General features: G+C 34.8%; 1 pseudogene; it reads left to right on the top strand.

Annotated features, from left to right (window-relative positions):
- The window catches only part of LOC149228093 (protein disulfide-isomerase-like), a 65,340-nt pseudogene extending 38,068 nt beyond the window's left edge, over positions 1–27,272 (top strand).
- Positions 27,273–27,519: the final 247 nt, after the last annotated feature.

The following is a 27,519-nucleotide window of genomic DNA, read 5'->3' as shown; positions in this document are numbered from 1 at the left end:
ATGATTAGTTGAATAAAAATCAATTGATTTAGTCATATGACTTAACAAAGTCTTGTTTTAGGATGAGCCCCAATAACTTCTTCACCTTCATGTTGGGCATTCCTTCTCGCATTGGCCCTATTGTGTTTAATATCTCCCTGTTCTCTAAAAATCTGAATTGCTCCTTCGCTCTGACTACCAACAATTTCTTTCTCAGTCTTTCCACTAGGATCTTGTCATTAAACTTGTAGAGGAATTTGCATAACAAGAGAGGTCTACAATCATTGAAGGAGTCTATATTGGACTTTTTTGGGATTAATGTAATGAATGTAGCATTCAACCTTCATAGGAATCTACCAGAAAGCTTTATTTCTTCCATAACTCTAACCAAATCTTGTGCCATGAGGTCAAAAAATTATAAGAATAATTTTGCAGTACAACCATCTGGCCTTGGATTCTTCTCCTTTTTTGCTTCTTTTTTTTTATCACTCCCATAATTTCTTGTTGCATGATTTTTTCTTTTAAAAATTCAATGGATTCTTCAGTAAACATATATGAAAATTCTCATATGACTTACATATAAGCCTCGATTCTGTTAATTGCCGAATCTTGAAAAAAATCCTAAAAGAAATTGTGTCCAAATAATAAAAGTTTTTCATGCGAGACCACCTTTATCCCTTATCCATTATCTAAGTCCCAAATTATATTCAACACTTTTGAAAACTTTGTGTTTTTGTCCCCCTAACCTAGCCATAAAGCTCAATTATGGAGTCTCACATTTCCTCCTCAACTTATAAAAGCTTCCTCTTTTTTTCTTCAAGGCAATGTACCTGCTTTTCTTCTTCATCAGTTAGTATTCCAGATGACCAAAACCCATCCCAGGAAGATAGTTGTTCCTCTATATGTCACATATCCCACCTTTGTTCGTCCTTTTTCCAAGAGTTCCACCATAACCTTCCTGTTTTATTTCTTTTAGAGTAGCCATCCATTGTTCTGTAGCAAAGAGAGGATCATCAAGCTTATAATGTTTCCAATGTGTCCAAACTAGACTTATAAAACATTAGTCTTTTAACTAATGAGAATTGAACTTAGACAAGGCCTTTTTCTTCCCCTCATGATGGCTTCACTAACAAAGCAATACTATATTACGTGCGTTCATATTGGGGTAAAAAAAATTAAGAAATGAAAAAACATTATATTGACTATATAATAAGGATGTATTGGGTTTTTATATACCATATAGGAACATAAGTATTTTAGGGTTTTTTATTGAGTATTGTGGCCAAGCGCATAAAAAAAAGGGGCAGGTAAAGCAAAAATAAAAAATTAGAGTCGACTATCATGGTGTTTTCGTGCTCGTGAGCACATTACTTCGCATTGAAGGCATCAAGAGAAATTTCGCCAGGGGTTATGAACAAGACTTATATGTGATTTTTAACAAAGACCTAAAGAAACATTTTCTGGAAGCCTCCTTGAAGAATGATCTGTGTGAGAGGAATCCAAAATCTTGAAGACTAGTATGTGTGAAAGGAATCCAAAAGGCGATTATCCCATTCCCATATATGACTAAAATTTCAGTGGATCGGAACTTGGCATTGAGTGATTGAAAGTTGGATGGACGCTTGGATCAAGTAGTGTTATGTTAAGATATTCCAACACATAGGAAATAGTTAAGTATAACTTGGTCTAGTGAAGAGTTAGGTAAAGTGTGTTTCTTTACTACGTAATTTTGTAACTTACAATCTGGCGGTCACGATATGTTCTAGACATAAGTGATCTAACGGTTCATTCTCTCATCGGTATTACCGACAGTTGATCTGTGGCTTAAAACCCGATTGGTCCATGATTTCTATTTAAAGAGCATGGAGGGTAATTTGTAGGGTGACCATTCATAAGAAGAGCTTATGTAAATTTTCTTTCTTTTATTAATAAATTTCCTGAAGTGGCCGTGTTGGCTCAGGCTGTGGACTGTTTCTCTCTTTGAGGGTTTTAACCACATTAAGAACATTGGTGTATTGATCTGTGATCTGTTTGTGAGCGGTGTACTATGGTGTTTTATTTGAGGAACTTACCCTGTAAATTCCTACATGGTATCCAAGCTATTTGAGGTCTGCATCCATTGGTGATCCAAATCTGAAGTCGGTACAAGTGCATGTGACTGTCGTTTCCTAGATCTATTTCTCACTGCTTTTGGGTCGAGAGAACTGCTCTATTGTTTTAGGAGAATCTGTTCCAGTGAGTAACCTTTTTCGTTTCACGCGAAAAAGTTTCTAGTAGCCCTAACTACATCATTTTTAAGATATGGAGGTATACAGTCTTTATTTGCAGTTTTAGTTATTCATCTCTCTATTTATTTCAGTTTATTTATCTCTTTGTTTTTTTTATTACCGGATCTATACCTTTAATTTTTGCGTATGCTCTTTTCCCTGCGACTCTGTGCGATCTGGGCAAATCAGAAACAGAAAGGAACGATTTTTCTCATGCATATGCTCTTTTTCGCCATGCCTTAGTGTGATCTCGGAAAATCAGAAACATTGCGGAAAATATTTAGTTTCTAGCGAAAACTAACATCAAGCCATAAGGTTTCGTTTTTTTGTATGCATGTGTTGGGTTGTGTGGTTTTTTGTTTGGTGGGAAAAAATGGATTTTTAAAGTAAGCACGCACCCCAAAGCTTCAATGACAAAAAAAACCCCTTCTTCTTTTCCAAAAATTACTAACCTTTTAAACTAGCTCACTTAGTCCAAAGTTACTTTATGAGAATAGAGGTCTTGAGTTCAAGTCTTTCTTTTTGTTGAGTTACTTTTTCAAAAAGCACATGTATCTTATATTCTAAAGTTACTTTATGTAAAAGTGTTCTCACCCATTATAAAAAGTGAGTCACTTATAATTCTAAAGTCTCTTTATCTTTTATTTAAGTTACAATTTAGTGGGTAGCTCATAAAGTATTATTGTAAAAGTGACTTTCACTTATTTATAAAAGTGGGTTATATAATTTCTTTTTTAAAGTGAGCTAATTAGATTAAGTTTGAAAAGGGGGTGGGGGAAGGGGGATTTTTTTTTAAATATCACATTATCATTCACTTTCGCAAATTCACGCACTTCGTTGGCATCTTCAACAACTTTTCTTCAAAAAGCCATAACTTCTTCATCCGAAAGTTGTTTTCAGAGTCATTTTTTTTAATAGGCCTAATTTTTCGAGATCTTTCCATTGGAACACTTAGTTTCAGCATCTACAGCTTTAGTTTCTATTAAAATGGAAATTTCATGCCAAGTTATTTGTTAGGCCCTTATACTACTAGTGTAACCCCATATTGTTATTAGTACAACCCACTTATTATATTGATGTACCCATGTAGTGCCCATATTGTTACTATTTTGCCCCATAGAAGCCCACTATTCTTATTATTGTGCCCTTACATTATTATTGTTATGTCGGCTATGATTATGTTATGACCCCTTAGACTCCTATATATAGAAAGGAGGTCTTTTCATTTGTATCATCCAAGAATTGTTCATTTATGTAATGTAAAGGAGGTTTCCCCCTCGAAGAGGCTGAATTCTAAGGCGTTGATCTATCTTTTCTTGAGCTGGTTTCATAACATTTGGTATCAGAGCTTTGGATTCTAGGGTTTCGCTGCTCCAAACAGGTCATCGTGGAATTTTCGCTATAACTTTTTTTCTGTGACATTTTAGAAGTTGCAAAAAAAACCCATTTGAGAAGAAATTGCGTTGAACATTGGGTCCAAATTTCAGAGCTTTTAGCGTTACATTTGCAGAGATATGATCTGAGGAAGTTGGTCTTTTTGCAGACTCTTGAATTACATTCCAAACAGGTGACCTGGGGAAAATCGTCATAACTTTCTCTCTGGGGATTGGATTGAAATTTCATAAGAAGGTACAGAAAGAGGACGGATAGTAGTTTCGTTTATGAATTTTTTAGATCCAAAGGTCGAAACAGTGACTCGTGGCACATCGTACAAGTTCGCTCTACTGAACTAGTCTATAATCAAGTCACTGTGGGAGATTTCACATAACTCTTCCTTGGAGAATCCAATTTGGGTCAGACTTGTGGCATTGGAAAGAGGACACAGAGGGCTACTACAGGTATCAATTTCAGAACTTAAATATTTGAAAGTACAGAGTTATATTCGTTTCAAGATCGAGGTCCTAAAATCAAGAAAAAGCAAGATGAGGAAGTTTGATGGCAAGGATCCGGTAAATTGGATACTTCAGATGGAGCAATATTTTGATCTACATGGTGTACCACTGTTACAAAAGGTATGTATTGCATCTTCAAATTTAGAACCAGATCAATTTTTATGGTATAAAGGGCTTTGTTCTCGTAAACAACTTGTTACGTGGTCAATTCTCATGGAGGAAATGATAGCACATTATGAGGATACAAAGAGCAACACCTTCTTTAGAGCAACACCACAACAATTGGAAAGAGTAAAAGGGCTTTGTGACATATTGAAAAGTAAAATTATGGCAACAAGGAAGTCTACCCCTCACAACTATAAAGATGGAAGTGTTGTTTCTCCTAGCCTTCCACAACCTACAAGGGTTACACCACAACAATTGGAAGAAAAAAGAGAAAAAGGACTTTGTTACAATTGTGATAGCAAATGCACTAAAGGTCATAAGTGTGCTGAGAAGAAATTATTTTACATAGAATATGAAGAGGAGGAAGAAAAGGATCAAGAAACATCAAAAGAAGAAGATATATGCCAGGACCCCACCCCAGAGAAAGAAGAAATGAATCAGACCATATCTTGTAAAACATTGGCAAGAATTACCACTCCTCAAACTTTTAAGATAGAAGGACATATCAAGAAGAAAAAGGTGCAAGAAGTGAAAGATCACATCGAGAAAGAAGAAATGAATCCAACCATATCTTGTAATTCATTGGTCGAAATTACCACTCCTCAAACTATCAAGATAGAAGGACATATCAAGAAGAAAAATGTTCAAGAAGTGAAAGATCACATTGAGCATCAAGAAATGAATCCGACCATATCTTGTAAAGGATTGGAAGAAATTACCACTCCTCAAACTCTAGAGATAGAAGGACATATCAAGAACAAAAAGGTTCAAGTAGTGAAAGATCACATCGAGCATCAACAACAAGTTCTCCAACTTTTAAAGGATAACGCCGCTTCAGTGCAAAATCAAATGAAACAACATGTAGATCAACATTGTAGTGAAAAATGTTTTGATGTAGGTGATTGGGTATTTTTACTCCTACATCTCAAGCAAGCTATTTATGAGAAGGAAATGTTGGCAATACTACATACACTTAAAAAAGGGCGACCTTACCGAATGGGACGACTCTTCAAGGATGAGGATGTGGAAGCATTGTTTTGTGCTATTTCTATTATCCAACCAGATTGGATAAACGAAGCAAGGGATGAATGGAAGAAGGACGAAGAAGTATGGCCACTTATTCAAAAGTTGCAAAAGATCCCAATTCAAACAATATTGCCAGAAATTGAAGAGGAAGGAAAAATCATATTAGAACCTGGAGCAGTCACAGAAACAAGAACCTGACAGCTACGAAATCGATCAATTTCAGAGTATCTCATCAAGTGGAAGAACTTACCCGCTGAAGATTCCACATGGGAGGACAAGAATTTTATACAGAAGCATCAAGAACTACTCAAGCGTTGAGGACAACGCTTTTTGAAGGAGAGGGGCATGTTAGGCCCTTATACTACTAGTGTAACCCCATATTGTTATTAGTACAACCCACTTATTATATTGATGTACCCATGTAGTGCCCATATTGTTACTATTTTGCCCCATAGAAGCCCACTATTCTTATTATTGTGCCCTTACATTATTATTGTTATGTCGGCTATGATTATGTTATGACCCCTTAGACTCCTATATATAGAAAGGAGGTCTTTTCATTTGTATCATCCAAGAATTGTTCATTTATGTAATGTAAAGGAGGTTGCCCCCTCGAAGAGGCTGAATTCTAAGGCATTGATCTATCTTTTCTATCTTTTCTTGAGCTGGTTTCATAACATTATTCTTGACAGCACTAACTACTTCCAATGGTGGTCCTACATTAGGGATTTACTTAGAAGTAAAGTTTTCTATAGAATAGCCTCAGGCCAAGAAACTAAACCTAAAGATGAAGGTAAGGCAGCTAAATGGGAAAATAGGAAAGATCAAGCACGTGGGTTGATAGGGATGTCTATTTCTCGAGACCTTAGATTCCATATTGCAGAACTTGATACCCCTAGTGAAGCAATGAAACAACCCACTAAAGTTTTTGGAATTAAAAATCAAATTAGAGCCCATCAACTTGAAAATGAGTTGCTTACGTTGGACCCCAATAATTTTTCTTCCATTGAAGATTTTTTGTCCAAGTTCAAGACCCTTGGAATTCTATTGGAAGGTGTTAAGGTTAAGAAAGAAGATGGTAGCCATGTCTATTCCATTCTTACTAAGTTGGGACCAGCCTACTCTGTGTTTGTTTCGACCTTCCATTCTACTAGAGAAGCCTTTATTTCTCAAGGAAAAAACTACAAGTCCCCCTCTTTTGATTCCTTTTGTGATTCTTTAATAAGAGAACAAGAAAAATTCTTACATCTTGGTCTTCTTAATCTTGGAAAATCTTCTAAGAAAGCCTTAGCCGCCCAGCAACAACCAAATTCAAAGAATCCTAAGAAGCAATATCCTAAAAAGAATGGTCCTAAACCAAACAAGGGTCCTAAGCAATTTCAGTCTCAAAATGAAAAATCAATTCAACAAAATGATAAGGAAAATAAAAACAAAGGGAAGAAGACTGATAGACATTGCAACTTTTGTAATCGAGATGGCCACTTAGAATCCAAATGCTTTAAGAAGATGGAAGCCTTGGAAGCAGAAATGAAGAAGCATAACATCCATTTGGAGCACTCTTGAACTTCAACTTCATCTTCAGGAATAACACTTTCTGCATGTGGTTGTCAAGCATCTCGGTCTGGCTATGCACTAAATCTATCTTCTTCTTCTCATCGTCATGAGTGGCTCATTGATTCTGGAGCTTCTTATCACATGGCCAAAAACAAAGCCATGTTTTCTTCTTTAAATGATTGTAACACCAAAAGTATATATGTTGGTGATGATAGATCTGTTAGTGTTGTAGGGATTGGAACTATTCATCTAGACAATGGTCAATTTAATGATGTATTATGCATTCCAACGTTATCCTGCAACCTTCTATTTGTATATCAGATAACTCATTCAAGTGAAGGTAAAACCATTGAATTTTCACCTCACGATGTTGTAATTAAGGACCTAAGAGATCCTAAACAGATTTTAGCTACTGGCATTGCTGATGATTCTACAATGTTGTATAAGTTTAACAACTTTGGGTCATCAACTCTTCCCTCGATATTTGTTGCTCATAATGATGAAGTGAGAAAACTTTGGCATGAGCGATTTTGTCACTTAAACTATCACTCCCTTCAAAATCTATGTAAAGAAAATATGGTGACAGGTCTTCCTATGGTATCTTGCAGAAATGGTGTTTGTTTTGGATGTGTACTCGGAAAACATCATTGAGATCGTTTTGAAAAATGTGTCTCTTGGCATGCCTCAACCCCTTTACAGCTTGTGCATAGTGATTTATGTGGTCCACTTCCAGTTGTTTCATTCTCTGGCTACAAGTATTTCTTAACTTTCATTGATGATTTCTCCAGACGCACTTGGGTATACTTCTTAAAACTCAAGAGTGAAGTATTTGACATGTTCTCGGCCTTTAAGGCCTTTGTTGAAAAACAATTTGGACATCAAATTCTTAAGCTAAGATCTGATAATGGCAGAGAATATGTTAACAACAAATTCATCAAATTTTGCACTGAGCATGGAATTCAAATGAAACATACTGTTCCATATACTCCACAACAAAATGTTGTAGCTGAAAGGAAGAATCACACCTTAAAGGAAATGTTTAATTGTATTCTTCAATCTAAAGGACTTAGTCTTAATTTTTGGGCAAAAGCAATTAACTGTGCAAATTACATAGTAAATCGCACTCCTATTAAGGTTTTAAAGAACATCACCCTAAAAGAAGCATGGAGCTCAATTAAACCAGATGTCAGTCACTTTCGTGTTTTTGGAAGTGAATCATGGGCCCATATTCTAGATGAGAAACATAAAGCCTTAGAACCTAAGAGTGAAAAATGTATTTTTGTTGGATATTCTAAAGATGTCAAAGGATGTACACTTATTCCAATTAAATCCAAAAATGCTATCATTAGAAGAGATGTAAATTTTTTTGAAAATATATCATCCTACGATCCTAGTTCGGCAGATGTGCCATCTCTTTCTATCCCTTCTACTTCTAAAAATATTTCTTCTTCAGATGATGACAGCGAGGATGAAAATACTCCCCCACCTTCTCAAGATCCTCCTTCAGCTCCTCAGCTTCCAAAATGGGTCTGTGCTACTCGGGATGCATTAGGTGCTCTTGCAGGTGATCCTATAGATCAATGATGTACATGTTCTCAGTTTGATAGAACCTCTTCTTTACTGGCTCAAGCTTCAGCAAATTATGATCCTAACACCTTTGCAAAAGCTTCAAGCCATCCAGATTGGGACGTGGCTATGAATGAAGAATATCGTTCATTATTGGAAAATGATACATAGGATCTTGTTCCTATTCCAAAGGGACGAAAACTTGTTAGATGCAAATGGGTTTACAAAACCAAGTTTGGACCAGATGGAAAAGTTGATAAACATAAAGCTCATCTTGTTGCTAAGGGTTTTTAACAAGTTAAAGGCATTGACTATATTGCAACCTTCTCCCTTGTTTCCAAAATGAACTCTATCCGCCTTGTTCTTTCCCTTGCTACCTCTTTCAAATGGGAAATCCATCAGATGGATGTTAAATCTGCCTTCTTGCATGGGGACTTGCATGAAGAAATCTATACGGAACAACCTCCTAGATTTATACAAAAAGACTCCAACCTTGTATGTCGGCTTAAGAAATCCCTTTATGGTCTCAAGCAAGCCCCTCGGGCTTTGTATGCCAAAATGGATAGCTTTCTTTTAGATACTGGCTTTTCTAGGTGTCATTCTGACAATATTGTCTACACCAAGAAAGTGGGTAAGTCTCTTATCATTCTTTTTCTTTATGTGGATGATCTTATCCTTACTAGTAGTGATCCAAAACTTATAAACCATGTGAAGTCTAGCCTTAAAAAGTAGTTTGAAATGACAGACTTAGGACACTTGCATTATTTTCTTGGTCTTCAAGTCTTGCAACCCAAGGAAGGTATTTCCCTTTCCCAGTCCAAGTATGCGTGTGATCTTCTACACCACTTTCACATGGAAGACTGTAAGCCAGCCCCTTCTTCCTTTCAGTCTGGAGTCAAACTTTTAGTCACGTGTACTTCCCCTGAAGCTGATGCTACCTTATACCATCAACTTGTAGGAAAACTTTTGTATCTGACCCATACCCGTCCTGACCTTTCCTTTGCTGTTGGACTTATTGCTTAGTTTATGAAAAACCCACATGAAATTCATTGGAAAGCAGCTAAAATAATACTTCATTATGTTCGAGGTATAATTCAGTTTGGGATTCATTACAGTGCAGAAGCATCTCCTCTATTGGTTGGTTTCACTCATTTCGATTAGGCTGATGACCCTGATGATCAGAAGTCTACTGCAGGTTATGTGTTCACTCTTGGTTATGGAACTATTACATGGGCTTGTAAGAAACAAAGTGCCATTTCTCTTTCTTCAACAAAAGCAGAGTATCATTGAATCTTAGAAGCTAGTAAGGAAGCCATGTGGCTTCATCAGATCCTATCAGAGTTTGGCTTTCAGTAGCAACATCTGACTACACTTTGGTGTGAGAATCAAAATGCCATTCAACTATGCAAAAATCCAGTCCAACATTAGTGCAACAAACACATTAAACTACACATGCACTTCATCAGAAAGCTCATTCATGACCATGTTATTGAAGTGCAATATTGTTCAACTGGTGATTAATTTGCAGACATCTTTAAAAGGCTCTCACAGAGGCGAAGTTTACTAAACTTTGATTTATGGTTGGAGTTCAGGAAGTTGTCACTAAGGGGGGATAGGCTCTAATGCCTCCTTCCTTCTCTTATTGTGTCATATTTGTACATCCTTCAATCCTATCCCAAGTTGTTCTTAAGGGGGGATGTTAGGATATTTAACACATAGGAAATAGTTAAGTATAACTTGGTCTAGTGTAGAGTTAGGTAAAGTGTGTTTCCTTACTATGCACTTTTTAAACTTACAATCCCACGGTCATGATATGTTATAGACATTAAGTGATCTGACGGTTCATTCTCTCCTCGGTATTACCGACACTTGATTCGTGGCTTAACACCCGATTAGTCCATGATCTCTATTTAAAGAGCATGGAGGGTCATTTGTAGGGTGATTGTTCATGAGAGAAGATTATGTAAATTTTCTTTCTTTTATTAATAAATTTCCTGAAGTGTCCACATTGGCTCAAGCCATGGACTGTTTCCCTCTTTGAGGGTTTTAACCACGTCAAGAATATTGGTGTATTAATCTGTGATCTGTTTGTGAGCGGTGTTCTTTAGTGTTCTATCTGAGGAACTTACCCTGTAAATTCCTACACGTTATCGGCCAGACTTCGCCTCCATGGAAACCTATGCCTCACAACTCCGCCTTGGAACCATCCTTACACTCCATGCTTGTGTTGTTAATTGAAGTTATCTACATTGAAGGAAGGGTGATTCCATCTTTAAAGGGTTGCAACTTTACATATAATTTCCTATAACCAACATAAAAATTCTCAAAAGAACCAGTTGATAAACAAGAATTGGAAGAAACAATGGTCCCTACCTCAGAACAATGGTCTTGTCGCTACCTCGGAATATCTTATTTACTCTGACCCAAAGGTAGACCCTGATACCAAACTTTGAGGGTAAAGTGAAAGCCAGGGAATGAATTTCGAGATTGAAGAACATGGGGGCATCGGAGGAGCTAATTGAATGGTAGGCCCGTCAGTTGTTATTTGATCTATATTCTTCATATAACACTTTCATCAGTTCACTGCCTAAATCGGCTTAACATTGCAAGGGGTAGAAACTTCTAGATGCCATCGACATCAGATTTGTATGTGGTTTTATCTCTAGATGTCTTGTAGGGCTATCTGTGACTTTATATTTGTTAAAATATGTAAACTTCAAAGATTCAGAGTGAAATATCTTGGTTATAATTTTATATTAAAGTGATATTTTCATTCTCTTTCCAGAAAAGAAGAATTGGTTTAGTGCATAAATTTGGTTTCGATCTTGATGCTTTTATCAATTTTAATATAGCAGATCGAGGTGACATTGAGAAAAATGGTTTCAGATTCTGGGTTTGTGATGAATAAAGTACATGATCTATTTTTTTCTTTAAATACTTAAGTTCAAGATGTCCAAAAGCTATGGTTTTCTTCCGAGCTGAGAAGAAGTGCAAGCAATCATGCCAAAAAATGAAGAGAATGAATTAGGGAATCCATGTTTGGATCTGGAATTTCCTAAGTTGTAGAGTTCCTCCCCATATGTTTTGGCTTCATGTTGCTTGTTATGACTTCATTTGCCTAGTTATTACCTGAGCTAGAAGGGTCAACCTAACCCATTCTAGTTTGGTTATCATACCCTGCTAGCTTAGTTCTGTTGGGTTATGTAATGACTACTTGAGCTAGAATAGTTTCACGGTTTAAGGCATAGTTACCATGTTTAAATTTAATACCGTTCTTAGATACTATATATTGGTTTATTCTACTCGACCTACCTTCATCACACTTTGAACTCACAAAATCATTATTGAAGTAGAAAACAATGTATCCCTTATTGCTTTCACTCAGTCAAAAGTATTAATTAGTCATGTGAGATAGTAGAGGTTGATACTTTGAATCCAGTAGGGTGTTGAAATCTTGGGTTTTTGTCGGAAGAGGAAATGTGCCCCTAGATTTTTCTACCAAGGGTGATGCTATTCATTATGGATGATGGAGGATGTGTTGACTTATTGAACCTAATCAAATTTAAGTTGTGAATGTTTTGGGATGATCTGGCCAAACTAGGTAACCCTGGGTTAAGGGAAATTAAAGTGTTATGAACCTAAACTTGGAATATGACTATTTCTTGTTTTAAAAATGAGAAAACTGATAGGTGCTAACAACAGCAACCAACAGAAACAAAATTGAAGTACATTATCGATATTGCTCTTATTACAGTGTGAGACGTTATTTGATATCAATAAGAGTTATGTTTTTGAGGTTTCCACAAATATTTCAATTCTTTGGTTTCAAATATTCCTGATTTCATTTAGAAATTTGGATCTTTAGTTTCAGGTATCACAAATCATAAAACCTTTCATGATATAACAGTTAGGTGATTTGATGGAATGTGAGTTTACCAGTTGTTTCAACAAGAAGATTTGGGTTGTGAAAGCAGGATTTTGTCTGTGTTTATTATCTGTTAATTTTCAGGACGATAACACAATTGCAACATTCATGGACCTATGACTACAAATGGTGGGATCAGTAGTCTCTACTAAACTATAAATAAGGCCAATGAGCAGTTTGGTGTTTTTTTGGTAAATATTGTCTTGTTATACATAAATATTTTTAAGTATAAAGATAAGATAATTTTATTAATGTTTGAAAAATGATCACAAAAGTAGGTTAATGGGACTAAAAGATACATTCAGTGTGAACACAATCTAGGAATGCAAAAGCAAATTTTAGGTAATGCTGAAAGTAAGACAAAGAAAATGGAAGAAAATGTGCAGCGTAGATAAGAGTTTCTATGTAATATCCCTCTTGGGAAAATTCCCCTTAGGGCACACTAACTAAATTAGGTGGATGCTCCACACTGATTACAACACTAACCACCTCAGGCTCCAATCAACCAGTATCCCCTCAGATTCTTACAACTCTCATGCTTTTGCTTTTTTCTGCCACCCGCAGCTTGAAAATTAGTTATTTTATCTACTGTTGCTACAAGGGATGGTTGTCCCTTTCCTTAGGCGAACCTATAGGGTCACCTGCAGCCTTATATGTACCCTCTACTGGCTCAGAATGGAATTTCCAAACTCGCTCCTATAAAGAATGGTGCTTTGACCTTGCTACTTCGAAACAACATTTCACTGCCATATCAGGGTTGGTTTTGTCTCCTACGTAACTTGCTGATTCATTCTAGTATCACATGCCTTGGAAGTACTTATTGTCACAGAAAAAACTTCATTGGATAATATTAATTGATGACAAGATCTGTCTTTCAGATAATATCAACATGAAAGAACATGTTAAAGGGAAAATACAATTCTATTAAAATTCAAAGTATTTAATTCAGACCTTCACTGTATGCAAACCAAAACTTGAGACTACCTATTTGATTTCCATCATAATATGAATAAATGATCTAAACATTTATGGCATATTCCAAAAAATAGGACTACCAATTTGGCCAAACTATTATACCTATGATACATTTAGATCCTTGGATTCTTGAAGTGCAGGTTTGTACTTAACACTAGATCAGGCAGAGGAGATCGCTACAGATAACCCTTTGCTCATCCCAAATTGTGTTCCCTTCTATTATTGCAATCCAATCACAATTTTGTCATGTCTAATGGAGGATTTAAAGTCATCTTGAAAGTACCTTCTTAGTTTTATTCTTTATGTACTGAGTGTGTCATGACCCCATATATGTCTTGAATACCCTTTTCTTCTCTTGATAAAAGGAGTGGGCTTCCACTCTCATCTTTATAGTGAGGATGAAGGGTATTTCTCCTTGGGAGATCCTCAACTCTGATAGAGATTAATGACCATAGTTAACTTAAGTTTGTATAAATACTTAGTGTCTATATTAATTAATAAATTCAATCTAGGTATTAACTGAATTAATAAAGTCATTCAAACATACTCCCTTAGTTTTGGGAGTTATTGTTGTTATGTTTGCAGTCATGTATTAAAAATATTTTTATTTAACAAAATATACAATACATACTGTGTGGTTTCTTGCTTGCAGTCTTTTTTATCAATATGGTATCTGGGTATTATAGGTCTAGAGGCTATGTGATTGGAGATTCAAGCATATCTTTATCAAAAATTGGATGAGGAGACTAGGTTAGATCAACAAGTTGGAGAATTAGGAATATGGATGTGTGTCATCACATGAATCTACACCAATTGACTCAGGAAATTACTCTGAACAACTAATCACGTCAGCATTACTATCTCTCTCTTTGGATTGGTGTTTTTCCGGTCTTAGGGGTTTGTCCCTAAACACAGCGTATGTTGTTAACTAGTACGCAAATCTACATACCAATCCAATTAGATTAGCACACTAAATTTCCCTTGAGATACCTAGAAGCACTCAAGAACAAGAGTCAATTCATGATTTGAATTGATAGGGTTGAGATCAGATTTGTTAAACTAAATCCAACAGTGATTAGAAAAATGAAATGAAATGAATGTGTACCTTAAAACAAAACAAGAGTTTAAAATAATTGCATGGAAAAGCAAACCAAAACCTTGGCAACACAATTGAAGATATAATCAACAATGGGATTCAAAGAGCTAATGACACAACATAATTGAATCTTGTTTCAAATATTTTTCTGGGTTCGTCGCATAATGTTTGTTAGATAATCAACGTTTCGAACCCTCAACTGTGGTTCATCTTCAGGATAATATGAAATGTGGAAAACTAATTAGACCAAGGTAGAAAATAAATAAGGATGATGTGGTGGAAAAATGTCTGACAATTAAAAAAACCCTAAAAAAAGGATCTTTATTAATATATAAAATGTATATAATATTATTAATGAAATTAATAAAGATTTTGTAATTATGAATATTAATATATAAAATGTATATAGTATTATTAATGAAATTAATAAAGATTATATAATTATGAATATTAATAATGATCCAATTTATATTAATTAATGAAATATAATTTGATGGTAATTAATAATAATGTTTGATGGACATGTTTGAAATAATGGTATAATGTTAGTAATAGCAATAAATCATGTCTTTGTTACATGTTAATGATTAATTAATTATTGGCAATTAACGATAATGGTATTAAATAATAAATTTTAGGTGAGGCAATTTAATTATTGGGACAATTAAGGTGAGCGGATTGGGCAGATGTTGTTTTAGATGTCAATATAGGAATCCAATTTTTACTAATACTCCATCCTTCATCCCTATTGAGGTTATTTGGGTGTTTATTGATTTCTATGGCCTCTCTAAATTTTCTGTGGAAATAGTGGTCAATTTTGGCGAGGATGCTAGTTTTTTCAATACAAATTTGATGTTTGGTTTTATTGGAATGTTCTGCAAGAGCAGAGTTTTTTGAATGATTATTTTTAATGTCAACGAAATGTTCTTGGATTCTAGTTTTGATAGATCAACCAGTTTCTCCAACATAAGGAACCCCGCAAGAACATGGAATTAAATAAACACCTTTTTGACATTTAGGGTCAATGGGATCTTTAACAGATTTGAGACAACTCCAAATGGTATTTAAAGGTTTGAAGGTGGTTAAAATATTGTTTTTCTTTAGAATGTGGGCAATCTTGTCTGTGGTTCCAAGGATGTAAGGAAGGTTTACTTTGCCAACAAAATCATTCTTGTTTTTTTTTATGACAAGTTTCTTTGTTTGCATTTTTAATAGCCTTGATAGCTTGATGCCTTTTATATCCATTTTTTAGGAATACATTCATGAGATGTGCTTTTTCTGTTTCCAAGTGTTCCTTATCAGAAATTTGTATTGCTCTTGTTGCTAGAGTGCTTAGAATCCCTAATTTTTGGGTGGGATGATGGTGAGAGGTGGCATGAAGATATTGTTCGGTATGGGTCTTTTTTCGATATACTTGGTGGGATAAGGAGCCATCTTGGTTTCTGGGATCTTTAACAGATTTGAGACAACACCATATGGTATTTAAAGGTTTGAAGGTGGTTAAAATATTGTTTTTCTTTATAATGTGAGCAATCTTGTCAGTGGTTCCAAGGATGTAAGGAAGGTTTACTTTGTCAACAAAATCATTCTTGTTCTTTTTTATGACAAGTTTCTTTGTTTGCATTTTTAATAGACTTGAGAGCCTGATGCCTTTTATATCCATTTTTTAGGAATATATTCATGAGATGTGCCTTTTCTGTTTCCAAATGTTCCTTATTAGAGATTCATATCGCTCTTGTTGATAGAGTGCTTAGAATCCCTAATTTTTGGGTGGGATGATGGTGAGAGTGGCATGAGTATATTGTTTGGTATGGGTCTTTTTTCGATATACTTGGTGGGATAATGAGCCATCTTGGTTTCTAGTGATGAAGATGTCAAGAAAAGGGAGGTTATTATTAACTTCTACTTCCATGGTGAATTTTATGGATGAAGAGAGGCTATTTAAATGTTGGTTAAAAGTCTCTAATTTGTCACACCCATGGGGCCATATGATAAAGGTGTCATCTACAAACCTTTTCCATAATTTGGGTTTTAAGGGAGTAGATTCTAAGGCTCTGGTTTCGAAATCTTCCATAAATAAATTAGAAATAATGGGTGATAAAGGAGATCCCATTGCTACTCTGCAAGTCTATTCATAAATGTCACCCATGAAACTAAAGAAAGTAGATCTAAGGCATAATTCAATTAGTTTAGATGTGTCAGGATCAATTAATTTACGGACCACCTCCATGGCTCCATCAATGGGAATGTTGGTGTATAGAGATGTGACATCAAAACTAACAAGAATGTCATTTTCGTCAAGCTTGATGTTCTTAATCTCATTGATGAAATGGGTGGAGTCTTTGACAAATGATTTAGTGTTGCCAACCAAGGGTTTTGAGTTTTTTGGCTAGGTATTTGGCAAGATGATAAGTGGGTCCACCAATAGTGTTCACTATGGGTCTAATTGGAATCCCTTCTTTGTGAACCTTAGGAGCACCATAAATCCTAGGGGTATAAGGACAACTATCTATTAAGTATTTGTTTTCATGGAGATTACAAGCTTTGACAGAGTTGCAAACTTCCTTAGTAATTTTCTTTAAAGGATTCTTGTTTAATTTTTTATAGCAACCACTATTGTTCAAATGGTCTATCATTTTGTCATTATAGTCTTTTATATTCATTATAATGGTAACCCCTCCCTTGTCTTCTTTTAAAACAACAATGTTAGGGTTAGATTTTAATGATTTTAAGGCTAGGTATTCTTCCTTACTAATGTTACTTTTAGGAGGAGGTTTAGATTTTCTAAGGATAATGGAGCAGTCTTGTCTAATTTTTTCTTTGGTGTTATCAAGCATGTATTTAATGCCATATTCAATATGACATAGTATGTCTTCTATAGGGATTTTTTGGGAGTCATAGTATGTATTTAAAAGATTTATGATGGATTCAATTGGATATTCGATAGATTGATCACAAGGTTATTGGGAGTACAAGTTTTTAATGAATGGTTTAATGGGAGGAAGGGTTTTATATAGTTGAATGTATTCAATGTATTAATCAAGAGACTAAATCAAACCATAATGATCAACACATTACAAGCTATGTAAGTTCCATGGCGTGTTGTGGTGGAAGCAATTTGTTTGATCTGGATGGAAGAACAATGAAAACAACCTTCTGTTGTAAGCTACCCAAGAAAAATGTTTATCCCTTGCATAGAGATCTCAACTCTGTCGTTAAAGAGGCCAGGAGAAAGGAACCACACCTTAGTTGTGCATGAGGGAAAAAGGATCAAACTGGACTAATAACTTATGCATGTAGTGCTAAATCTGAGTGACTTGTTGTTTGCCAAAAATAAATCACCAACAGGTTGTAAACAAATTCTTCTCAAAACACCCATGCCCACTGATCTTGCTATCTAATATGCTAAAAATAAACTTGGGAATAAAGTGTTGTCTACTATTTCAGATCCTCAAACAAGCCCAAAAGACACTAAGACATACCCTCTGCAGGACTGTAGCGTGTAAGTGATGGGATTACTGCTGCACAACTATCATGCAAAAGTTGTCACCCTAAATTTGGTCTTCCACAATAACATTGTTGTTCAACAATCATAAGTCCCAAACCTTCTCTAGATCACTTCTCCTTCACAAATATAGCCAATGTCACATTAAAACCATGGAAAAATCCACGAAACAACACCATCAATGCATGAATCCTAAACCAATTTACTACTTTCTATTTGGTATAGAACACATGCATATGTTGGAACATCAAACATGCTCAATTAGGTAGTTCTTCCTCTAATAGGTTGGTGTTTACAAGTTGTGAACTTTGAAATATGCTAAAAATAACCTCACAATAGTTCTCCTGGCTTGATTTTCAATAATAAACATAACAATTATTGGAAACTCATCAATTGTTGTTGTCACCACTCCAGTTAATACAATGATCTCTGACATATGCTACTATTTTCTACTTTTTTTATGAATGAAAGGCATGCCTCGATCATATCTGTTGGAAAGATTAGATTAGGGCATCATATCATTAATTTTTTTCCATCCATGACAATTATTATTACTTGACCCTTGGGGTGTGGCCTATGACATTTTTTAAGCTTTCTATAAAGAAACTACCACCTCATCCAGTGCAATTTTCTACAGTAGCACTAGTTAGATGCATTTGTGTTTCAGTTGCCTTGGTAGTTGGAGGAGGTGAGTATTTTCATATGCTTAGGATTAGCCATACCTGAGTATGGATGCAATGTTGGAACCTACAATAATCTGTTGGTAGGACTTCCCATTTTATTAAGGCTTCCTCCTCTGTCAACCAAATTGTGTCAAGGACCTTGGTTCTATAGGTTTCTGTAATAGCCTAGTGGTCTGCCAACACACTAGAAACCTGATTATTTTGTTGACTAAGTGTATATTTTATGTGTATTTGAACCTATTAAATTCTGATTAAAATTAAACAATTTAATAACAAAAATTTATTATCATTCTATTTTAATAAAGACTAATAACTATTTAAGAAAAAAAATAGGAATATTTTTCTTTCAATCAATCTGGGCTACATTTAGATCTTAATATGCTAAGATGTCTAGCCTATTTATGGCTAAGAATGCATGTAAAGTTGTTTTAAACTCTAATCTAATCCTAAATTGCTTCTCTTATTTATATGAGAGATCAAGCACTGTCCTTATCCATTGGTAGCTCCAAAAACATAAAAAAAAAAGTATTTATCTCTCACAAGCCCTAGATACCAACGAACAATAAAATGAATTAAATGCATTTGATACCAATGAACAGTAAAAGTTACAAGGGTTTGGTTTTGACCTCTTTAGGACACAAAAAAATGATGTAAATAAGGCCAAAATTGAGGCAGATCTAGGGCCTAAGCTTGCCTATAATTTTGTCAATGTTTGACTCAATAAATCAACTCTCAAATTTGTTTTAGTACTCTGTTTTATTTTTAGTTTTAGTTCCATTTGAGGAATCCACCGATAGTACATTTTGAGTCAAGATGTTTCATCCAAATAATAATATTTCTTCATCTTTTTTGGAGCTTTGAATTGAAAGTTCATACCTTGCTTCCTTGCTCTTTGTTTTATAATAAACCAATATGCTTGTGGAATTTTACTTACTTTTTCATTTATTTATGTGCAAAAACAGATGGAGTTGTTTTATAAAATTACTATCGGTGAAGAGAATTCTATCATTGGCATGGTCAGGTGTTGATATGGTTGTACATTGGATGAAATTGTGGATGATGAAATCATTGGATACCATTTTGATTTTATCTAGGATAGATTAACTTTAATTCCAAAGCAAGAGAAAAAATGGAAAGTTTATAAAATAGTTTTTGGCATCAAGAGGAATCTAGGCACATTTGATAAACAACCAAGAGCTGAAAATATGTCTTTATCAGTGGAACAAACCATAGTTGTTGATCCTAGTGTATTGGCATCTTGGGAAAAAAAAAGTGAAAAGTTTAATGGAAGAGTTTGTTAATGAGAAAATTACTCTAAAAGTATATTTAGAAAAGGGAGAATCTAAAATAAAGATCCATTGTGAAATTTGTGGCATTAATTATGGAACAGGTGATGTATCCTTGGCAGCGCAAACAACGCGCAACTTCAAAAATCATCATATGAAAACAGGGGCCCATCAACGACGCCTTTCAATGCCAAGTGGTAGTGAAATTCCTTCATGTAACGAAGTACAAGATACAATGATGGTAGGAGATCAATTTCATATTTATTAAACAATCAAACTTCTAGATGGTTTCAACAAGACACAAGAGCCTAATTTGTTTAAGGTGGTTGAAGCAAAACTTGCAGACTATAAGGACATGAAAAAGTCAGAGTGGACTATACATGATGCAATAAAGGGTTTTGTTTAGTGGTGAAAAGTAGTAATATTGTCAATTCTATAAATGAATACATGAAATCAAAGAAGCACACTATTACTGCTGCAAATGAGGCTTCACATGAGGAGATTGGGTTGTGGAGTGGCACGATTGGGAGACCCAAGAAGCCTACCAATGATAAGTCCCAACAAAGTTTGACTAGGTTCTTGGTCCCATCATCACCATCAATATTACATAGGGTTCTACAAGTGCAAATCCTTCTACTTCAGGTGTGTTAATTAACAACTTAGACTAAACTTGAATATGAATTTGTATATTATTTTATTTATCTTACTTCAATTTTTATTTTTATTTTAATTGTGTTTTAATCTTATTATAGCTCAATTATATACCTTGTTACTACAATGTTGGGGGTATTTTTATCCTTATATTGATAGAAATGGGGAGAGATTGGAAACAAAGGTCCTAATGGATGATCAAAGGGGTGGAAAATTCTGGGCCATAGAGAAGCATACCAAGATCATGCTATGTTAAGAGGGTATTGAATGTCGTATTGATGGTAAATATAGGCATATTCATTGCCAGAGGGCTTCTAAAACAGGGATCTCAGTGGATTCATTAACATGCAGATTTTGTAAGTTGGTTCCAAAATGTGATGACTTGAGGATGCAATTATATAATGAATCAATGTGCACGAATAAAAGAAGTGAATGAGATACAAGAAAAGGTAGAAGATTGGACTATTTGACTCAAAATTAATTGAAGAATGCTACAAGGGTTACAAATGGTAACGATAGATCAAAAATGTGAGCTCGGGAGAGGACAAAGGTTGCTACACTGTCTATTAGAATGAGATCCCTAAAGGAAAAGTTGTTTGAATCTTCAGAAAGGAAGGATGTCTTTAGGTTTTGCAAGGATGTGTGTGAGGCACATAAGCAAGGAAAATTACAAGGTAAAGATGCAGTTTGGGAATTTTTCAAGGATATCTTTCATAACTTGATGCATGCAAAAGTAGGGAGAAGGTATAGTACATCCAAAAAATCCCTTTATGAGATGATCAAGTTATGGGGAGGTCCTAGATTACATAGCTTTATTAGCTTGAATCTGGATGGTCCTTCAATATCTACGACTTTAAGGAAAGTTAGAAAGTCATTAGCATATATCCCAGGGGAGCACGGACACACTTTGAGGCAATCAGAAAAGTTTATGTTTCTTATAAAGCCAAGTATAGATGGCCCAATTCTTGTATTGCTTGCTAAAGATGAAACAATTATGAAAAAATATGTTATGTGGGTAGTAAAAAGCAATACATTGGTGGGGTTTTGTGGTACGAAAGAAGAAAATCAATGCCAATCACATTTCTTGGTGAGAGTTGGTGAGAGAGTTGTGGGCTATGAGATTATAACAAATTATCTTAAGAACAATGTTATTAGCCATTATGCACATGTTATTATTGCAAAACCTTTACATGAAAAACATCCTCTTTTGGTTGTGGTTGTTCATCCAACATGCAATAGGTTCAATGAAAATTATGTTTATCAACAATGGGAAAAGGTAGAATCTATGTGGAAGAAACACGTGGAAAATAATTTGGGACCTATTTTTGGTAATTCCGCGGATGGGGATAGCATAAGAAGACAACTTATGTTGAAGGATTATTCTTCAACATCAGGTCTTTGATATCAAATTCCTTGGGAAGGGTGAAGGCTAATCGGGTTGTACAATGGTTACAATTTCACATGATTGCATGACCAAGATTACATCCACAACAACAAAAAGCTAGTGAATCCTTTTTTTAGTGGTTGACGAGAATTTCTTTTAGGAAATGAGCACATAAGTTTTGGTCATGTCATAATGGCTTATCACACTTTTAAAGTGGATGATCACAATCTTAAGGGTGAAGATATAGAGAGGATGGATAGACAAAATTGGGGTTTACCACAACGTATTGCTTCAAGGCATGTTCAGAGGTGTTTGAAAGAGTTGAGAAGTACACCAAGCGGAAAGTTAGAGAGGACACTATTTATAGGGACTTATCTAATGATTGTTGTTGACTACATTGACATCTTTATGTCTCATAGTTTGAGCCTTTGGGAAAGGGTGCGAAATGCTTCATGAGTTCATCATTTCTTCACATTATGGTTATGTTGGGTACATAAACAATCTCATACTAATGTCAACATAAATTTCATTAGCAGAGTGGCATATCAAGATGTGAAAATTTCTTGCCATTTTTCAGTTTTGTTAATGAGATTGTTTCGAGATCATTACTCTAACTTTCCATATGTTTTGCACCTGACTGGGTCAGATGTATGCGAGAACTTCTTCAGTAATGTTGGTGGGATGGTTGGAGTGGAGAGGGCCTATGATTTCATTGACTTGATTCATGTTGTTGGAACCCTTAATAGAGTTGTTGAAGAAGAATCAAATCCCCAAGGGCTTCATTTTAATAAATCTCATAAGAAGAAAGAAAGATTTTGGAATAGATTTCACCAAGAAACAATACAGAACATTGACATATTGTCACAATATGATTCAATATCCATAGACGCTAAAATTGTAGAAGCCCTTAAGTTTGGATTGAAGGATGCACAAGAAATTTTATCAACCTTGGAATGCAACTAGAAAATTACACTCAATCCTCTTGGTGAGTTAAACCATGGATAGAGTATCAAAATTATCCAACATTCCAAATTGTAGATGAAGTAGTTGATGATTCTCCACTGATTTGTTCCAACTCTATATTCCAATATTCGTCATCATTGGTACAAATTGAAAGTGAATTGCAAATAATGGAAAGTGAGTGGAGACATAAGTTGGATGAAATTTTAGATTACATTGATGAAAATATAAGAAAAATGATAAAACCAGCGGTGGATCTTGATGGTAAGGATATGTTCAAAGCATGTTTTGTTAGCCAATTGAATGGAAATCCGACATTATCCAAAGATAGGTTAACAAAAGTGAGAAATGGGGTCTCCTTTAGGTGAGATGGGAAGGCTCCACAAAAGGGTGTTTCAATTAGCTTTGGAATTGGATTAGATTGTGGGATACTGGTTGAAAACAACTCAATTTCCCCCACTGAACGTACTACAAGAAAAGGTGTTCCTCGAAGTACAAAAAAGGTGTTTCTTGTGGAACATGGTACATTGGAAGGGTTCAAAGAATAAGGAATAAGGATGGTAATAGGGATTGTTTGATTACCATAATGACATTGACCTTTTGGATATATTAGAAGGCATCGAGCCTCAATTATGTTGGTATGGTAGAATAAAGGGGAAACGCATGTATAAGTATGATTTGACAAATCATGCTTTTGTACAACTTGAATATGTTATAGCAATCACAAAATTATCATACAATGCTAGGAATGATACATAAAAATTAGAAGAAAGTGATTACAAAGTTTTTTTCAGATTTTTTGAAAAAAATGAACAAGGTTGATTTTCAAAACATTCTACTTTCACTTTCCTTATGTACTTCCATATGTTGGATCATTTATAAATAATTATTGGTTGTATTTTTGTTGATTTGTTTGTTTGAATCAGATGTTAGTTTTGTACTTTTTGGTTTTAGATCTAGTGAATAGTTCAAATGGTGAATGTTCGGGATAGCTCGACCTTTTTTTGCTACCTAATTTTTGGTGTAAGTTTCTTTCACTATCCATTCATATTTTTGTAGTCGTGTTTCATTCAAACATTAATTTGGTATTTCCTCAATAAAAAAAAATAGAATTACATACCTATATAACTATATGTACCTATTACCTCAACACATATATACAATTTGGAGATGAGGGTACCCCTTACCTCAACACATGTGTTGGATGCATTCTACCGTGGTTCCTTTGAATTTGGTCCATTTAATCATGATAACAAGAAGAGGTGGTCCCTTTTTCACAAATATGTTTTGCGGATAAGTATGTGGTTCTTCTCACTAATGTTAATGTTTTCCTTAAACTTTTAGATTAATGGTTTGCTTTCTAGAAAGGATATCAAGGATCTGATGGCACGAGCTTCAATCAGGATGGTTTCTGCTCACTCAAGTCAACATATTTACACCAGAGCAACATATAACACATGAAGTGCATTTTATTTTGAATGTTTATGTGGTAGTTGGCTTTCCTATTTTTTAAATTGGACATGTAAATCAGAGTATGTAGTTCAAATGTGCCATTAGAGTCTTTTTGGAAGTATTTATATTTTGGCCATACTCATGGGGTATACAACAGTTAAACTGCACTTGGTTATTATTTATAATTTAGTCCTCAATCATCTTTTGGACATTTCCTTTCAACGCTTTCACTAAATGACATTAACATTAATTACTATCTGTAAAGGCTTTTGGACATGTGATGGTAGTTTGTTTTTAAATTGTTTGCAACTTTATTGAGATATGTGCTTCTGTTAGATTAGAAGGGTGATGGCACTTTGATTTCTTATTTTTTCCTACATTGATATATATGTGTTTGATGGGCCTTGCAATGTGTGCGTCTAATCCAAGGGGTATTTTAAGGTGAATGGTATCTGATTTTTTACAACTTTTGGATTAACAAGAATTTGACAAGGTGAATGGTATGAAAAATTTAATTGATTTTACTTTTCCAAAGAAAGAATGCATAAGTTTCTATTTCATGGTTTGGAAAAGTAAAATACATAGCAAAGTGCTTATAGCATGCCATATCACCTCCAAAAAGGAAAACCAGGCCACCTAGTGGCCACTTTTTACAAAGATTGAAGATTACATTAAATAGGAGACAATACACTCAGATATGAGAAATGTGAACTACTTCCTTGCCATTTTTCTATGTATTATTGTACAACTGGCCCACACCCTTTCTCTGATCTCTCTCTAGCTTTCCCCTTGAGAAATTTATACTTGTAAGGAAATGCAAAATCCAGACATGACACTGAGAATCAGATATAACTGCAAAAAGTTTGAAAAGCACTTCAATGAAGTGGTAATCTAAACTTTGAGAAGGTGACCATAAAGAATTACCAGGAAGCCACTGACTAACAAATAGAATGGAGCATAGACCATTCAGTAGACTTTCCTTTAAACAACCGGATAAAGCTCTGCTCCAATTTTTGCCAACCAAGTACCTTATACTCTGAAGTGTTTTTGTAAGGATTTCACCCACATTGGGATTCTTCTCTCTTTTTTTGTTCTGCTTCTTCATCTTCATTGTTTGGTTTGGAGAATTGAACCATATAATCATTGTATTTATGTAAACAACATCCTTGTCATATAAGAGATCACCCAAGTATGTATTGGTGCATAAATAACTTTATCTTTTCACGCAGTCCCTTCTTTTTAACATCATTTAAATCAAAATGTGTAAGAACACTCATAACTTTGGGAAATTCATGAACTTGAAGAATGTTCAAGAGCTCAAAGGTTTTCATTTCAAAACCGTAACATCCATCTATGAGAAGCAAGACAAAGCGAACATATTTGGTTGCATCAATCATAGAATCCATATCATTTGAACACTCCATAAGTTGTAGGCATAGTTGTTTACCTGATATAACAGTTATTGGACCACGCATGTCTGAAAGATTATGTTGGGTGTAATGCTTTACAAGTGATTTTATAACTAGAGACCTTCCAAACCTTTGGAGGACCCTGCACCACAATTACATAGGGAGATGATTCTCTAGTAGAATGGTCAACTATAGGCGTATGAAGTCGATGTTGATTTTTCTCTGATGCAATTGACTGTAGATGCTTTTCCTTTAATGAAGACTTAAAAACAAATTGCTTTGGATTATGCTTGTCACCTGATAATCCATGCTTCTTTTGTTTGTTTTCTCTTTTTCCTTTGAAGATAGCCCAAATTGATGAGCTCTATGGTCCTTGTGAGATTGTTATTGCTTTTATGTAATATTTGAATTTTTATGCAAAAGGAATTCTAATTCCTTGTTAATATCAAGATTCTTCCAACATTGTGATGGCTTGCTATGAAACTTCTATAGTAAATATGATGTCTAAAGTTGCAAAAATTTTCTTTGGGCTCCTCTGACCATCTAGATTTTAGAAAATTGGATCTGAATAGAAATGGAATCACTGCAAATGCCAAGTGTAGAAATCTTAATGAAAGAATAAAAAGAAATCCAATATTATTCTTTCAATGTAAAATCTTTCATTTCACAGTTTAGCCACGTTTCCATCAAAACAACAGATGAGCTAGTCTTAAAAATCATGACTTGCCCATTGTCTTGGCTAAAGTTGATGCTAATGAAGAAACAAATAAATATTTGGCTAGTGAATATGATGTCAAGGGATTTCCAACTCTAAAGATCATTCAGAAGGGAGGGTCAAGTGTTTAAGACTATAAAGGTCCTCGTGAAGCAGAAGGTATTGTGAAGTACTTGAAAAAGTAGGTTGGTCCTACATCTGTGGAAATCAGATCTTCAGAAGAGGCCACTAGCCTTATTGGTGACAAGAAAGTATTTATAGTTGGAGTGTTCTCAAACTTTGAGGGAAAGGAATATACCAATTTCAATATTGTTACAGAGACATTATGTTCAAATTATGATTTTGGTCATACATCTGATGCTAAAATCCTTCCTTTGAAGGATTCTACAATAAACCTACCATTTGTTCAGTTGTTTAAGCCTTTTGATGAGTGATATTATGACTCTTAGGATTTCAATGTTGATTCATTAGAGAAGTTTGTCAAAGAAGCTAGTATGCCCCTTGTAGCAGTTTTGACTAAGGACCCTGATAGTCATCCTCACGTAATCAAATTCTTCAACAGCCCAGATGCCAAGGCCTTGTTTTTTTTTAATTTTACTGCAAATACAGCGGAAGAATTCAGAGCTACATATCAAGAGTTAGCAAAATCTCATAGAGGAAAAGGATTGAAATTTCTCCTTGTTGATCTTGAGGCTAGTCAAGGTGCTCTATACGTGTCAAAATGCACACTGTCAATATTACTTGTTTGTTTCCTTTACAGGGTTCTCTTGAAGCTCACCTGAACTAAAAGCATGCTTAGTTTAGAATAAGAATGACACATTCACTATTTCACTTATTCCAATTACATAAGTTTCATTAGTAAGAATTTGTTTGAACTTTGTAGACTTGTGGGAACTTTTGCATTCTTCGTTGCATGATATTTTTATTTTGTTAATATGAGTCTGTATTGTCTTTTCTGGTATGCTCATGTAGGATCATATTGGGAACCAAGGTTATGCTTATCTCAGCATGTTGGGTGTCCTTGGTTTT

The sequence above is a fragment of the Pinus tabuliformis genome, chromosome J (assembly GCF_031772625.1).
Source record: "Pinus tabuliformis cultivar Carrire ecotype Pingquan chromosome J, CPIR1, whole genome shotgun sequence".
Lineage (NCBI taxonomy): Eukaryota > Viridiplantae > Streptophyta > Pinopsida > Pinales > Pinaceae > Pinus > Pinus tabuliformis.
The sequence above is the reverse complement of the archived record's forward strand: the minus strand, read 5'-3'. Positions and strand labels throughout refer to the sequence as shown.